Source organism: Salvelinus sp. IW2-2015, linkage group LG30, assembly GCF_002910315.2.
Source record: "Salvelinus sp. IW2-2015 linkage group LG30, ASM291031v2, whole genome shotgun sequence".
In the NCBI taxonomy this organism is placed as follows: domain Eukaryota; kingdom Metazoa; phylum Chordata; class Actinopteri; order Salmoniformes; family Salmonidae; genus Salvelinus; species Salvelinus sp. IW2-2015.
In genome coordinates, this window is record NC_036869.1 from 16494169 (window position 1) to 16505848 (window position 11680).

The following is an 11680-nucleotide window of genomic DNA, read 5'->3' on the forward strand; positions in this document are numbered from 1 at the left end:
GTTCTCAGATGTCAGTAATTGAGATCTTTCATGGAATGACATGGTGCTTGCTGGCTTGTAAGAAGTGAGGGCTTTATCAAGAGGACCTCTCAAGAACTGTATCTGAAACAAAAATTAAATCTCCTCCAACCAGTAACCATCCTGGTTGTGGCTTGAAGGCAACCTGAAGGAAAACATTCTGAATAAACATATGCGTCATTCCGAAGTTAGGAGCATAGATATCATAGGGGTCCAAGACTTCTGAACATATGGCCCCGTGCCCCAGAAACAACCTTGCCAGAGGGATCAGAGATGGTGTTGTGACGCAGAAGGGGATGTGTCTACTTATCAAATTGCAGTTCCTCTTGCTTTGGAGTTTTAAAAGAGGACGCAACAATTGTTCGCTACCCATTCCCTCTTCATTTCTTGTGTTCCACTGGCTGTGAGATGTGTTTCTTTGTTAAAAACACATGTCCGCTGTTTAATTCTTAAGGTATGTATAGACTCTCTTCCTTGTAATCGGGCTGTTTAGACCTTTTACGTTGAATGTGAACATTATTTTAGTGTTAAGCATACTGGGTTTCAAGTATGTAACTGAATGGAAATCTATCATATGTCAGATAGTTAAGGAAATTGTTTTCAACTGTTGGTTTTAACACAGACAAAGTGAGACCTATATGTGTCTCTTTAGGACGGAAACAAATAACATAGAAAAAAGGAAAAAAAATAAAGAAACCACCCACCCCGATTGTAGACTAAAACCCACACATCCCAACAATCCAAACATGAATTACACTTGTAGGATACGCTTGGCTGCTCGCTTTCCCATCCTTGCTCTTACTAGGCTAAACCTTGGCGTAAACTAAACCTGGCGAGCTCCTAAATTTGAAAAACAAACGTTGTGAATAGACATTTATTGGCTGAAATTTTACTGCCACGGTAAGGGCTGCTTGAGTCTCTTTTCGAAAGATTAACATAAATGAGGGAAACAGATGGGGCCTAACCCCACTTATTGCTTTCGCCCAGCGATATGGACTAAACCAAAATATACTCTTCCTGTAATGTAATAGAACTTCACCCCGGAATAAAGGTACGGTTTAGTTGAAAATGTACAAATCAAATTATACGACGGAGGATTATCAGCGGTTCAGGTCCGGATAAGAGAAAACAAACAAAACTGCATTTATATCCCCAAGAGACCGTCCTGGCTTCAGACGTTGCTCAGTTCTTTGAGAAAAGTGTTACACTTTCCCGCTGCCCGTAGTGTTGAAGAGTGGCTTCGGCCTTTGTACTGAAACTTTCATCCGCGCAGGGTGGATGAGGTAGCCGATGATGTTCTTCTCCTTCAGTGCTTTGGCGGGCAGGTTTCTGAAACTTGTTGCGACGTCTTTGCGAGATCCGTGCCTCATATCCGGGAAAAGGCTGACTCTTCGCCATCAATGGTTACTCGTCCCCTTTGGCTCTTGCGATTGCAGTACCTTCTCTCTTGTCTTGGGAACGGAGGAACCTGATCAGCGGCCCGTGGGGGCTCATTGCTGGCCGGGTTTCGGCGCTGATGTTCTGTGGGCGTCGTTTCGATTTCCAGTGGCTTGGTGAAGTTGATTGTGCCTAGGACATCCGGGATCCATTGAGTGAAGAAAACGGACCGGGTCACGGCCCTCGCTGTCCTCTTTCAATCCCACCACACGGATATTTACTACGTCTGCTCCTGGTTTCCATCTGATCTAACCTTTGTTTTTAGGTAGGCATTTCCTTTTGCAGTTGTATCAAGACCTGGTCATGTCGAGCGATGGTGTCTTCAAACTGTGCTAATGCGCATACTCTGCCTCATCGTTCTCAAAAAGGAGATCATTCCATGGAGGGATTTTCAGGTCGTCATGGTAAGAATGGAGTTCAGCCGTTTTCTTATCGATTTTCATAGAAAGGCCTTTGTTACCATCCTGAATTTCCCGGAGGAGAGTAGCCAGCATGTCGGCAGGCTCGCAAGAGGCCGAGAGCAACAGTCTGGAACTGTCGTTTGAGTTATGAGGGCTAATGCTAATCTTGCTAGCTGTAGCGTTATCGTTATCTTGGGAATCAACCACGTTTTGGTCGTCCTTCTTGCCTCTCGGTCGGAGGTCCATGGCTCTTTGGGAAGGTAAGTACTTGAAAATTTATCAGCCGATGTTAGAATATTGTTTCAACGTTGTTATTTAGGTAATAATAGAATAACTTTGAAGAGCTCGGTTTGTCAACGTCTGCTCAGCTCCGCGGCATCACGTGCTCTCCCTGTTTAGTGTTTTTGAATCAGTTTGGTAAATATTTTCATCCCATTGTGACAGCAAACCACAACGTATGGAATAATTAGGCATAACGTTGGTTCCCTATAAAATCCTGTAGTTCTAAGAAATAAGTGTCAAAATTACTGCAGTATTAGGGGCGATAATGAGTAGGGGTATGTTCAGTAGTTTTTTGACAGCGAGCCCGCTGAGATTGATCTGCAAGCGGACGCTTCTGTGTGCAGCTTGTCTGATGCTTGCGAATGGTTCAGCTGTCTACTTGTATTGGAAATATCACGGCGTTGGCGAGGATCCACAGGCCACCTTGGGGATTGATCTTCCGGCGCCGACAGAGATGGCCGCCTCGCTTCGCGTTCCTAGGAAACTATGCAGTATTTTGTTCATGCTTCAAGAGGGAACATTGTTCCTGTTCCCAAGAAAGCTAAGGTAACTGAGCTAAATGACTATGACTGCAACTGGGTCCTGGACTTCCTGACGGGCCGCCCCCAGGTGGTGAGTGTAGGTAACAACATCTCCACCCTGCTGGTCCTCAACACTGGGTCCCCACAAAGGTGCGTTCTCAGCCCTCTCCTGTTCACCCACAACTGCGTGGCCATGCACGCCTCCAACTCAATCATCAAGTTTGCAGACGACATTACAGTGGTAGGCTTGATTACCAACAACGACGAGACGGCCTACAGGGAGGAGGTGAGGGCCATCAGAGTGTGGTGTCAGGAAAATAACCTCACACTCAATGTCAACAAAACAAAGGAGATGATTGTGGACTTCAGGAAACAGCAGAGGGAGCAGCCCCCTATCTACATTGATGGGACAGTAGTGGAGAGGGTGGAAAGTTTTAAGTTCCTCGGCGTACACATCACGGACAAATTAAAATGGTCCACCCACACAGACAGCGTGGTGAAGAAGGCGCAGCAGCGCCTCTTCAACCTCAGGAGGCTGAAGAAATTCGGCTTGTCACCAAAAACACTCACAAACTTCTACAGATGCACAATCGAGTGCATCCTGTCGGGCTGTATCACCGCCTGGTACGGCAGCTGCTCCGCCCATAACTGTAAGGCTCTCCAGAGGGTAGTGAGGTCTGCACAACGCATCACCGGGTGCAAACTACCTGCCCTCCAGGACACCTACACCACCCGATGTCACAGGAAGGCCAAAAAGATCATCAAGGACAACAACCACCCGAGCCACTGCCTGTTCACTCCGCTATCATCCAGAAGATGAGGCCAGTACAGGTGCATCAAAGCAGGGACCGAGAGACTGAAAAACAGCTTCTATCTCAAGGCCATCAGACTGTTAAACAGCCACCACTAACATTGAGTGGCTGCTGCCAACATACTGACTCAAATCTAGCCACTTTAATAATGGAAAAATGTATGTAATCAATTTATCACTCGCCACTTTATATAGTGCTACTTATAATGCTACATTACTCATCTCATATGTATATACTGTACTCTATACCATCTACTGCATCTTGCCATCTTGATGTAATGTAATGTATCACTAGCCACTTTAAACAATGCCACTTTATATAATGTTTTCATACCCTACATTACTCATCTCATATGTATATACTGTACTCTATACCATCTACTGCATCTTGCCTATGCCGTTTGGGCATCACTCATTCATATATTTTTATGTACATATTCGTATTCATTCCTTTACACTTGTGTGTATAAGGTAGTTGTTGTGAAATTGTTAGGTTATATTACTTATTAGATATTACTGCATGGTCGGAACTAGAAGCACAAGAATTTCGCTACACTCGCATTAACATCTGCTAACCATGTGTATGTGACAAATACATTTGATTTGATTTGATTTGGAGTGTGGCCCGTGTCAAGGTTGAGGACAGTAAGTTTATAGAGTTTACAATGTCCAGACAGCAGTATTACATATTAAGTCTGGACGGACACTTAGTTCATCCCAAATGACACCCTATTCCCTATTTAGTACACTACTTTTGACCAAGGCTTTGTGCACTATATAGGGAATAGGGTGTCATTTGGGACGTAGAATAGATATGATTCCTAGCAAGCCCAGAGGAGATGTGATACTTTGTTCAATGTAGCCCAAATGCTATTAATAACAAAAAACAAACTTGCGCTTTGAAACCAACCTGTTTACTTAAAGAAAATAATCCTTGAAATAGTTTTATTCATAAAGATCATGAGCCCACCCTGGACCAGGAAGACATCACATTGTTCAGGTAAGAAAGGGCCTATTAATAGTCTGGGTACCAGTCTGTTCTGCTCTTGCCAATTTAATCGTGGCAATATGATATTGGCATGGCAATCCTATAAGGAGATGGCAGAGAGCTGAAACAGACTGGCACCAATGCTATAATAATACTGCTTCATTAGCAGGATTGGTTCAATAACAATCTATCATTCAAACTGACTCTTAATTTGATCGTGTCTTGTTCCTTAGTATGTGGATGAGGAGGTTGGGCAGTGGACCTGTCTGGCTTTAATCCCTTGGTCTGGACCCTCGTGTGTTCCTATCTCCATGAGTCTATCCATTCTGATACTCTTTAGTCTTTAGAGGATATTAAACATTAACATCAAGTCACTAGTTTTCTATAAAACAACATGATGAAAATGTCTGTAAATATATTCCCTCTTCTCCAAGCCTAAACCAGTCAACTACCTCATCCGTACTGGGAGGATTCTGGTGAGAGACCTGGCAGTGTTAAACATGCAGGTAACCAATCACATTATTAACCAAATCTCACCTGATCTTATAGGGAGAATTTGTATAATTTGATGGCTTTAACCTGTTCCCTCTTTTTACACAGACTTCAAAATTGGTGATTGAGTAGCCTACCCTTCACTTCACGCAGGGAAACTAGTGCTTCACGAATAGTCAGCACCTGCAGATAGCCTTTCACAGATATCCAATCACATTATTAGAGGGTATAGATCATTCAAAATAATAATTTCATTCAATGCAATTCCCCGTCCTGCAAATCAAAAATGTGTTCTATTTCAACTCCCAAGTGTCTTTGGGTTTTCCTTAGCATGTGTGACCTAAACCTAAGAGAGACTTGTTGTACAAACAAGAGCATTCTGACAGGAATGTTTATGTGATTTGATCTTGGTTCACTAGGAACCAAGTGGGACGGAACAGGGAGAGACCTACCTGAATTTGTTGAATTAAAACATTTGTTTTCTGTTGCATTTTGCTACGATTTGATAGGGTGTGCACCCCAGACATGCCCTTCATACTCAGAGCACTCCTCCTCTGAGTTTAAAGGGATACTTCAGGATTTTGACAATGAGGCCTTTTATCTACTTCTCCAGAGTTAGATGAACTTGTGGATACCATTTTTATGTCTCTATGTCCAGTATGAAGGAAGTTACATTTAATTTAATGAGCCAATGCTAACTAACGTCAGCCCGATGACTGGAAGTCTATGGTATTCTAGTAGAAGTCTATGGTATTCTGCTGGTATTCTAGTAGATACCCATAGACTTTGTCATTTCGCTAACACTAGTTAGCATTGGCTCGCAAAACTACCTCTAACTTCCTTCATATTGGACACAGAGACATAAAGATGGTATCCCCAAGTTTATCTGACTGGGGAAGTAGATAATTCCTGAAGTATCCATTTAATATATACATATGCTCAACCTGTCCAGATAGCAGACGATTCCGGGCCACTTGCAGGAATTGTTTGGCACTGCTGGCTTTGCCTCGGCCAGTCCTCGGCCAGTCCTGTGTGGACCAACAGTGGGCCAAATTCGACAAACAATTTTGTATTCATTGTGGGAGGCCAAATGTTGGCCAAATGTGATTTTGTAATGAAATATGCACTGTACATCTTCTTGCACTCAACATTTTATCCCTCACATATGTACATATAAATTCTCCTTGTTTAATTTAATTTATTTTAACTGCCTGTTTGCACATTCTCTGTACCCTTTGATCCATTGTTATTCATCTTTTAGATTGGGTATTACTATATTTTGCACTTGCTGAATACTTTCTCTTTATTTATCTTTACTCTGTATTCACCTCCTCCATCTCGCTCTATTTCTCTGCTCTGCCCTCCTCCAGACCACCTCATCTGCCCTGAAAGGTGCCATCCAGTTGGGCATCATCCACACATTAGGCAGCCTGTGCCAGAGGCAAAAGAGAGATGTACTATTCAAGGACTTTGAAGATGTGGAGAGCATCTCTTTCCCCAGGTGCGTGTGTGTGTGTGTGTGCGTGCGTGCGTGCGTGCGTGCGTGCGTGCGTGCGTGCGTGTGTGGTTGGTTGGTTCATTGATGGAGAGGGAGGTATAGAGGGAGTGGGAGATATTCTCAGAAGCAAACTTGTATGGGTTTCTATTATGTTTTTATGTCAATATTGCATTCTGAACAAGTGTAGAATGTGGGCTTGGCCGGTATCCAGATGTTCATGTCATACTGTCTTTCTCTCATTCCGGGATTTACGGTACTACCCGCATAAGGGGGCTCTAAAAATACAAGAAAAGCCCATTGGGCCTCTATTACCAGAATGCTAACAAAATTAGCACAAACTAATAACAAAATCACATGGACGCTGTTAGTTAAATGCTAATGAGCGAAAATGAACATAAACTAATAGCAATGACAGGCCAATCCTGCTCATGAAGTTATACAAGCATAACTAGTAGCTACCGAATGTCATTTTCACTGAGTGTGCACATTTACATTTTACATTTACAAGCGGAAGTGAACGAGAGAAATTGTGCAAAGGAACAACATTTTGATGGATTCTTTTCTGGAATGTATACATGGAGCAGATGGGAAAGAAAAAAAAACGCTAGTAGGAGGCACAGGGAAAAAATGGCAGCTGTACAGATTACTCATCCAGAGCTTTTTGACTTCTGGCAGAAAGCCTTTATAAGATATCTGATGGCAAACATTTAGTAGTGAATTGCGAAATTTCATCACCTCATGTGCACTGCACAACAGAGACTCGCTGATAGATATAGAACGCCATGGACTCACCAGCTCGCTTTCTCCCATTGTGCCATTTACAAACAAACACCTGACTGGCTCAGCTGTTCTGGGGAACTACTGTAAGCTTCATAATGTCAAATAATGTGACAGTTGAAATGAAGAGGGCGTGAGTTGGGGTGGGCATTCTATGTTTTGTATTTCTATGTGTTTGGCCTGGTATGGTTCCCAATCAGAGGCAGCTGTCAATCGTTGTCTCTGATTGAGAACCATACTTAGGTAGCCTGTTCCCACCTGTGTTTGTGGGTAGTTATTTTCTGTTTAGTGTTGGTTGCACCTTGCAGAACTCTTCGTTTGTCACTTTGTTGTTTTTGTTCAAGTGTTAGTATTTATTAAAAGTTAATATGGACACTTATCACGCTGCACCTTGGTCCTCTTCTCCTTCTCCCAATGACAATCGTTACAAGAAAACAATCTGCTTTATCTCCTAACGTATTGCTCAAGTTGACTGCAGGTATTAGCTTAAAGTAGCTACAATATTCAAAATGTATTGAAAAACATCAAAGAAATAGTATTGACGGTATTGAAAAATCATCCTGTGGCTTTTTCCAAATACAGTAAAACAGTGGAGTATAAATTATATCAACGGAGAAATCATTGATGGGAATGTGAATGCAGGTGGTGGAATGGTCTATTTAAATACTGTGTAATTAATCACTGTTTTGGTTTCAGTACTCTCTGTGTGATGAGGAACTGATTGAGCTGTCCAACTCTGAACCCAGTGGATCTCAGTTCTGTCTCCAGCGATGATCAGTTCCTCATTAAGACTGTGCATCACAAAGAGGCTGAGTTCTTACAATAACTACTGCCTGGCTACTTCATGGTACGAGAGAGAGAGTTTGTGGGCTAGTGTGTGCATGTTTTTGATCCTATGTTTTGTGTTTTGAGTTACCAAGTTAATCTCGTTACTCAATTCAAGCTTTGGCCTCAATGTCTTCCTGGTTTATTCTCTATGTTTTGTTCTACACTAATAGACAAGTTCTAAAGTGGATTTGATTGATATACTTACACCTTCTCTCGTTTCACCTCTCCTCCTCTCTAGAACCTACACCAGAACAAGAGAACCTTGTCTAAGTTCTATGGCCTGTACTGCGTCCAGGCGGGGGGCAAGAACATCTACATCACTGTCATGAACAACGTGCCTCTGCGTGCATGCACTTCAAGTACGACCTGAAGGGCTCTACCTATAAGAGACGGGCCTCAGCTAAGGAGCGGGACAAGGCCGTGCCCACCTTCAAAGACCTGGACTTCATCCAGGACCTGCCTGATGGACTGCTGCTGGAGTCAGACAACTACAATGCCCTGAGCAAGACCATCAAGAGAGACTGCCTAGTGAGGGAGGCCAAGAAGAGAGGCTGCCTGGCGAGCAAGTCCATCAAGTGGCGAGCAAGTCCATCAAGAGAAAGTGCCTGCCGAGGAGGACCAAGAAGAGAGGCTGCCTGGTGAGGGAGACCATCAAGAGAGGCTGCCGGGCGAGGGAGACCATCAAGAGAGACTGCCGGGCGAGGGAGACCATCAAGAGAGNGGGCGAGGGAGACCATCAAGAGAGACTGCCGGGCGAGGGAGACCATCAAGAGAGGCTGCCTGGCGAGCGAGACCATCAAGAGAGGCTGCCGGGCGAGGGAGACCATCAAGAGAGGCTGCCGGGCGAGGGAGACCATCAAGAGAGACTGCCGGGCGAGGGAGACCATCAAGAGAGACTGCCTGGTGAGGGAGACCATCAAGAGAGACTGCCGGGCGAGGGAGACCATCAAGAGAGACTGCCTGGTGAGGGAGAGTGGTTGCATCCCAAATGGCACCTATTCCCTATATATTGCACAACTTTTGACCAGGACCTATAGATAATATTTTATGGGATGGAAATGTCGCTGAGAAGTGCCATACATTTTTTAAGTAACAATACAGTGTTTTCAGATTTCTATGAAAAATGACCTATAAATTACAATTAAGTGCAATAGTTTTCCTTCTAAAATGGTTTATTATGTTAAAAAGCAGCTTTTCTGTTTTGGAATGGTGTGGGCGTAACACAACAGCAGAATGGTGTGATCATATACCTGTCATTTGCCAGCTCAGCCAATGAGCCAACATGATCTGATGTTCTATGAAGGAATAGCAAGCATTTCTGAAACGGTCTGTTTGAGATACAAGTTAAAGGTGTTTTTTTCCTCTAACTTATGCTTTGGCCTCAAATATGAGTATAGTATGTGTCAACAACATTATTTGGGTATGAGTTTACAGAATATGCACTTTTAAAATTTTGATTTTCACCTGACAGTTACTTTGATGATTGTGTTAACATATTTTCATCACGTATCATTTTGTATGTCAAAACTGTAGTGGAGTTGACTTGAACTTGGTCCCCTACCATTGGTACATGCGCTATACACTAACCCTACTGCATTTCTCTTATCTTCCCTGAGATACTTCATCACCACTTGTCTGTTATAATAATATAATATAACTGGGGGCCGTAATACATACGGCCCCCAGTCCAGGGGCCGTATGTATTACGTGCAGAACAGTGCAGATTTAGAGTCAGATCCCCCTGTCCATATAATCTTATTCCAATGACTGTATATGAATGGACAAAGCCATCGGTCACCTGCTCATTCCAGGGTTTTTCTTTATTTTTTACTATTTTCTACATTGTAGAATAATAGTGAAGACATCACAACTATATAATAACACATATGAAATCATGTAGTAACCACAAAAGTGTGCAACAAATCCAAAAATATTTTCTATTTGAGATTCTTCAAAGTAGCCACCCTTTGCCTCTTGGCATTCTCTCAACCAGCTTCATGAGGTAGTCACCTGGAATGCATTCCAATTAGCAGGTGTGCCTTGTTAAAAGTTAATGTTCTTTCCTCCTTAATGTGTTTGAGCCAAATCAGTTGTGTTGTGACAAGGTAGGGGTGGTATACAGAAGATAGCCCTTTTTGGTAAAAGACTAAGTCCATATTATGGCAAGAACATCTCAAATAAGCAAGGAGAAACGACAGTCCATCATTACTTTAAGACATGAAGGTCAGTCAATCTGCAAAAACCATCAAGCGCTATGATGAAACTGGCTCTCATGAGAACCGCCACAGGAAAGGAAGACCCAAAGTTACCTCTGCTGCAGAGGATAAGTTCATTAAAGTTACCAGCCTCAGAAATTGCAGGACAAATAAATGCCTTCATGGTCGAATTGCTGCAAAGAAAACACTACTAAAGGACACCAATAAGAAGAGACTTGCTTGGGCCAAGAAACACGAGCAATGGACATTAGACCGGTGGAAATCTGTCCTTTGGTCTGATGAGTCCAAATTTGAGATTTTTGGTTCAAATCGCTGTGTCTTTGTGAGACGCAGAGTAGGTGAACAGATTATCTCTGCATGTGTGGTTCCTACCGTGAAGCATGGAGGAGGAGGTGTGATGGTGTGGGGGTGCTTTGCTGGTGACACTGTCTGTGATTTATTTAGAATTCAAGGCACATTTAACCAGCATGGCTACCACAGCATTCTGCAGCGATACGCCATCCCATTTGGTTTGCGCTTAGTTCGACTATCATTTGTTTTCCAACAGGATCATGACCCAAAACACACCTCCAGGCTGTGTAAGGGCTATTTGACCAAGGAGAGTGATGGAGTGCTGTATCAAATTACCTGGCCTCCACAATCACCTGACATCAAACCAATTGAGATGGTTTGGGATGAGTTGGACCGCAGAGTGAAATGTGCCTTGGTTAAAATTGATTTTGCAACGCTCGTGCGTGCGACGCAAGCGGTGTGGCCAGCATGTTAGTGTGAATATTAGTGTATATTCTACATAAGTGTATGCACTACTGTACATTAGTGTGACTTGAAACCCTCTCTCTTCTCCCAGGATACAGTGTTAGTGCACAGACCAGGCTTCTCCTCAGACCGCCTTCAGCTATTCATCTGCAATACAGTCTTTAAAAAGAATCCACATAAATGCATGAGTGTTACTCTACGAAACCTTTTGCTTTACACGGAACCCAAACCGGCTGCGTGTGTGCGCCATCGTGCATACATTTATTTTGTCCCCCCACACCAAACGCGATCACGACACGCAGATGAAAATATCAAAACAAACTCTGAAGCAATTACATTAATTTGGCGACAGGTCGAAAAGCATTAAACATTTATGGCAATTTAGCTAGCTAGCTTGCACTTGCTAGCTAATTTGTCCTATTTAGCTAGCTTGCTGTTGCTAGCTTGCTGTTGCTAACAACACAGTTCGTCTTTCAATCACCCACGTGGGTATAACCAATGAGGAGATGGCCCGTGAGTATCTGCTTCTATAAACCAATGAGGAGATGGGAGAGGGAGGACTTGCAGCGCGATCTGCGTCACAAATAGAACTGACTTCGTTGACGAGCGCAAGCAGTGTGGGTGCAATAATTGAATAATATAGATTTCAAAATTT

The 11680-nt window shown here is 43.2% G+C and overlaps 1 pseudogene; it reads left to right on the forward strand.

The window, feature by feature from the left end:
• Positions 1-8754, forward strand: part of LOC111954838 (uncharacterized) — a 13609-nt pseudogene extending 4855 nt beyond the window's left edge.
• The last annotated feature ends 2926 nt before the right edge of the window (positions 8755-11680 follow it).